A 6,000-nucleotide genomic window follows, 5' to 3' on the forward strand; every position below is an offset into this window, starting at 1 on the left:
GGATAATGTTGTAAAAAATTACTCATGCATATGTACTGTCAAAAAAAAAGTTATAAAATAAAATAAAAATTAAATTAAAAAAATAAATAAAAATAATAAAAAAAATACTCTGGCCACATGATGAGACAACAGGATGTCGGGAAAGATTGAAGACAAAAGGAGAAGGGGATGGCGGAAGACAAGATGGAGAGAAGAGAGTGTCATGGAAGCAACGAATAGGAGCTTGGACAGACTTAGAGAGAGAGCTGGGAAGAGAAGGGCCTGGCCCTTTAGGGTCCAAGGGAGGAATCAGAACGGATGACAACAGTAACATGGCTCAGATGGGGAATAAACTGAATTTCCAATCCAGCCTGGGCTCAGAGAACGATCAGAGATTCTCCAGACCTTAATTTCCCAGGAAACAATGTGTCTGCAAGCTGAGGCACTTGTGTTGATGTTGTGGATGCTGATTGTTACAAGAATATCCACGGGATGGAGATCACCATGGCCCTGAGTTCAGCGCCAACCAGGATCAGAATTGTAAACGTACATGATAGGAAGACTGACGATCAGGAGAGCCAAGGACACTCTGTCAGAGGTTTGAAGGAGCTGACCACCCACACCTCGGGCACAGGAAGGGCTGGGAGCAGTGGTGACCGGAGCTCCAAGGCATTGTGCAAGTCTCCCCAGTTGACAAGCTGAAGTTGGAATGGGGCATCTTTTCCATGGGGATTTGGGGAGCTGAAAACGTTCTCATCTGAGGAAGGGTTCCTAAGAATATTTCCATTTTCTCCCATTTTCATTTTTCTGTCCCATTTAGATGAGCTTACTGAATCTATGTTGTTGGCGCCTGGGTTGCTATCAGCATGGTAAATATTTAGCCCAAACTGACTTTAGGAAAAGGGTTCAGTTACAGGAACCCTTTTTGGGGGGCCGTGGATCCATTAGTCATGCTAGGAAGCTTGAGGACCCCTCCTCAGAATCACATTTTTAAAATGTATAAAATAAAATACACAGGACCATAACAGAAACCCATTTTATATGGAAATTGTTATTAATTTTTAAAAAACATCAAATTAACAGGCTCCAGATTAGGGATTTCTGCTTTTGGGGTTCCTTATTTCACATGGGATTAGGGTTCCAACCATGTGATGGACACCTATCAGAAGACAGTGCCATAAATATATGTTGTAGAAAAGATCTTTGTCCAGGGATGGGTCAGCCTCCTGCCTCCTCCTTCTTTCCCCTGGGAACTCAGACTCCCACCCCCGGGATCCTGGGTTATGATGGGATGACCTTGTCCTGTCACAGATCCACCATTAACTCCAAGCCGTAATCTCCAGGACGAACCATCCCTCTCCCCTTAAATTCTCAATTCATCTATATGTTTTGTCTTGATTTTATTTATATTCCTGACACTGTGTGCCTGACACGGGGTAAGCACTTAACCAGCTTTTTATTCATTCGTTCTCTCACTGTCCTGGAATTTCAGTGATTCTGAGCCAAGGACCACCCAGAACAACTCAGTAAGAGCGATTGTCAACTGCAGGTTAGACAGGATAATCGTTCTCAGGGGGTTATGGGACTGAGAAAGGAGCCTTGGAAGTGCCTAGTCCAACCCCCTTGTTCCATGCATGGGGGTCTGAGGCACAAGGAAGTGTAGGAGTGTCCAGCCTTGGAGCCAATAATTATTGGAGGCAACAATTGAACCCAGTTCTTCTTGACTCCAAGCCTAGAACTAAATGACTTGCCCAAGATCGAAAAGGGAGTAGATAATGTCAGTTTTTGAACCTAGGTCAGCAATTTCTGGAAGGGACTTGATAGCTGACATGAGCTCTTGGGCAGGAGGAGACAGCACCTTGTACCTCAAACCTTCCTCCAGACTTTTGCATCTTCTTGCTGATGATACACAATGAGTCCTGATATAATCACATTTTTTGGGGGGGAATAAAGTCCTGATATAATAAATCAATTAAGAAATAAAGGGGTCAGCATTGAGGGATTATCTCCCCCATGACAGCAAACTTCCTGATAATGCTAAAGAAGGGGGTCAGTCATCTACGGGATCAGCTCCACCGATTGGTGCTCCACTTATTTCTGGACCTCAGTTTCCTTATCTGTAAATGGGGTTGTTAATTCCTATCATATACCTCCCATATACCTATGCAAGAATAAAAAGAGTTATTTCCTTATAAACCGTAAGGTGTTATATAAATTATGAATGGTAATAATTTTACATTTATTATTAATGTAAGTTAACATGAAAAGAATAACAATAAACAAACAAAAATGACAAAAGGAGAGGTTTGGAGCAGGTGATGGCAGAGGGTCTTTGCATCTCTAACTCGGGAGCTCTCAAGAGTCTCTCTCTCTGTTTCTCTCTCTCTCTGTTTCTCTCTCTCTCTTTCTCTCTCTCTCTCTCTGTCTCTGTTTCTCTCTCTGTCTCTCTGTCTCTCTCTGTCTCTGTCTCTCTCTCTCTCTGTGTCTCTCCCTCTCTGTCTCTGTCTCTCTCTTTCTCTATCTCTCTCTGTCTCTGTTTCTCTCTCTGTCTCTCTCTCTCTTGCTCTCTCTCTCTCTCTCTCTCTCTGACTCTCTCTGTCTCTGTCTCTCTCTCTCTGTGTCTCTCTCTGTCTCTCTCTCTCTCTCTCTCTGTTTCTCTCTCTGTCTCTGTCTCTGTCTCTCACTCTCTTGCTCTCTCTCTCTGTCTCTGTCTCTTTCTCTGTCTCTCTCTCTGTCTGTGTCTCTATCTCTCTCTGTCTCTGTCTGTGTCTGTGTCTCTGTCTCTCTCTGTCTCTCTCTCTCTCTCTCTCTCTCTCTCTCTGACTCTCTCTCTCTCTGTCTCTCTCTCTCTCTGTGTCTCTCTGTGTCTCTCTCTCTCTGTCTCTCTCTGTTTCTCTCTCTCTTTCTCTCTCTCTCTCTGTCTCTGTCTCTCTCTCTTTCTCTCTCTGTCTCTGTCTCTTTCTCTGTCTCTCTCTCTGTCTGTGTCTCTATCTCTCTCTGTCTCTGTCTGTGTCTCTGTCTCTCTCCTTCTCTTCTTCTCCTTTTTCTTCTCTCTATGCAATATATATATATATATATATATATATATATATATATATATATATATATATATATATATATATATATATTAGATGTACATATAGCCAAGTTCCAATTCTGGGGGGCCAAGCTCTGCAGAGGTTGCTGTGGGCATCTCTCTTTGCTCTTGGCTTTCTTGTCTTTCTCTTCCTCTCTTTCCCTCCCTTTCAGTCTTTCCTTCTCCCGTAAGGCCTTAGCCATGCCCATGATGCTCAGTGGTCCCCGTGAGCATTGCTGGGCCCCTGGACAGAGCTGTCCCCTGTGCTCATGGTCTCCAAGAGCCAGGGCTCTGCCTTCTCCCTCCCTGCCTAACAATAAAGGCAGAGAATTAGGGAACAGAGAGCTGGAAGGACATTAGAGACCTCATTTTGCAGAGAAACAACAGAGGTCCCAATCAACCAGTCTTTTGAACTATGCTAGGTTGGGATTCACACCCAGCTCTTCTGAATCCAGTGCAGTGTTTTTGTCCCTACTGCCCTTGAACAAGCTCCACCCCAAAGGTTCTTAACCTGAAACGCCGGAATCTGTTTGAACAAATATTTAGACAACAATAATCCAATATCCTTGTTTTCCTGTGTAATCCCATATAGTTAATAAATTTAACAGTTCTGGGAAGGGATCTAGAGAGTTCCCCAGACTCTCAAAGGGGACCATGATCCCCTAAATGTCCAGAACCCCTGCTCTACATTATTCACTGACAACAATGATTGGGCCACAAGCTTCCCTTCTTTGGGCCCGAATCACTTTATGTGGAATTATGGGATTTCTGTAGATTCTTCTTGTTCTAATTCTAGAGACTTGAGGAAGCCATCTCTGACATCAGCATCCCCCCCCCCAACATCCCTCCCATCACCACCCCATGGTGTGATTATGATTTATATTTATCTCAGTTGGAAACTCCGGGCTTTACCTGTACCTGTCCCTATCATGACTGTTCATCTCTCCTGTCAAGACCTGACTCGGAGGTCCTTAGGCGTCAGGGAGCAGTGTCCTGGAGGAGTCAACACTTGCCTCTTCCATGGGAATAAGGTGCCTGCAGATGGGGCTGAAACACCCACGAGACTGCAGCAGCAATCCTCTTCGATGTGTCGTGGGCCCCGTCTTGCCCAGAAGTCAACAGGTCTGGTCCGGTTCTTGGGCCCGGAATATGAAACCCAGCAAACCAGGTTTACACATGGCCCGGTTCCCTCCCCTCCTCCTCTGCCATCCCCTCTTCTCCCGGGTTTGAATGGTTCTGAGGCCCTATTTTCCTTTCCGATTCTCTGGCCACAATCAGCCGGCGCTGATCCCATGACATCACCTTGTGGTAGTGAAAAAAGGGCAATGCAGAGAGAGCAGTGGGGAGATACAGCCAAGAAGGAGCCCCCCCATGCCCATCTTAGGAGCCCCATCGCTGAACTGCAAGTCAGGCACTCTCCTGAGTCTTTTTTTTTCTTCTGAGGCTGGGGTTAAGTGACTTGCCCAGGGTCACACAGCTAGGAAGTGTTAAGTGTCTAAGACCAGAACTCTGGTCCTCCTGAATTCAAGGCTGGTGCTCTCTCCACTGCGCCCTAGCTGCCCCTAGTGAGTCTTCACACACTGTGGGAAAGATCCAAAGGCATTCAGGGGAAGTTTGACTCAACTAGACTCCCCAAGGAGGAGCTGGCCAGGGACTCCATCACTCCTGAGAGCGGGTGGGAAGCTGGGCAGCAGGACATGTGCCAGGACTGGGAGCAGCGGGGACCTGCAAGGATGGCTCGTCCGACTGTGAGTTAGGACTCGGCAGGAGGGACCAGTGCCCAGGGCGGGGATTCTCCCATCTGTGGCCATTCCCTCATGCTCCTGCCTTCCGCCCGACTCACTTCCAGCTTTCCTAGTCCTCCTTCCAAACCTCCCTGGCTCAGACACCGCCCCCCCCCCCCCCCCTGCATGGCCAGAGCTTCCTGGGACTGGCAAATCCAGGGCCTCTCCCTAGTGAATAAATCTCATTGATCTCAAAGCACATGTAGAAGTTTAACAGTAAGCTATAGTAATAATAATAATAATAATAATAACAATAAAAGAAATGTAACAGTCATTCAGTTCCAATGGTCTTGTGATGGAGAGAGTCATCTGTACCCAAAGAGAGGAGTGTGGGAACTGAGAGTGAATCACAACATGGCATTCTCACTCTTTCTGTTGTGGTTTGCTTGTATTTTATTTTCTTTCTCAGTTTTTTACTTTTTGTTCTGATTTTTCTTGTGCAGCAAGATAACTGTATAACTATGTATGCATATATTGGATTTAACATATATTTTTACCAAGTTTCCCATATATTGGATCACATTTAGGAAAGGGGTGGGAGGAAGGGGGGAAGTTGGAGCACAAGGTTTTTCAAGGGTCAATGGTGAAAAATTATCCTGGGTGAAAATAAAAAACTTAAAGAAAAAAAAAAAAAAGAAAGAAATTTCCCAGTCCTCCCAGGAGAGGGTTTTACATCGTTCTCTAACTCTCAGCCCTCTGACGCCTAAGGAGAGGAATGCTGGTAAGTGTCTAACAACCGGCTCTCCGAGGACACATTGTAAAGTTTCATCTGCCATCGGTGTCGTCGCCATAGTTTTCCAACAAAACAATAGAGCGAGCCCTAATTTGTAGCATTTGCAGTTTTCAATGCTCACCCTGAACATTTAACCATCTGTCCTCAACAACCAGCACAAGCTGGCCCAGTTCACTCCTGCGCCAAGCCCACGCCATTTGTAACATGCTCTCCTGGCAGTTACCATTACCAGTCTGTCCTAGGCCCAACAGAGCACCTTTGACCACTGACCTTTGCAGTGTCAACTCCACCCAGCTCGCCTCCTCTGAGGCCTTCAAAGGTCTCTGGCCACAATCTCCTGAATCTATAGTTTAACAACCAGTAGCGCGCTCAAGAACAAGCCCTAGACAAGGCTCTGGTTCTGCCCCAAACGAGCTCAGCGCCAGATG

Source organism: Sminthopsis crassicaudata, chromosome 3, assembly GCF_048593235.1.
Source record: "Sminthopsis crassicaudata isolate SCR6 chromosome 3, ASM4859323v1, whole genome shotgun sequence".
In the NCBI taxonomy this organism is placed as follows: domain Eukaryota; kingdom Metazoa; phylum Chordata; class Mammalia; order Dasyuromorphia; family Dasyuridae; genus Sminthopsis; species Sminthopsis crassicaudata.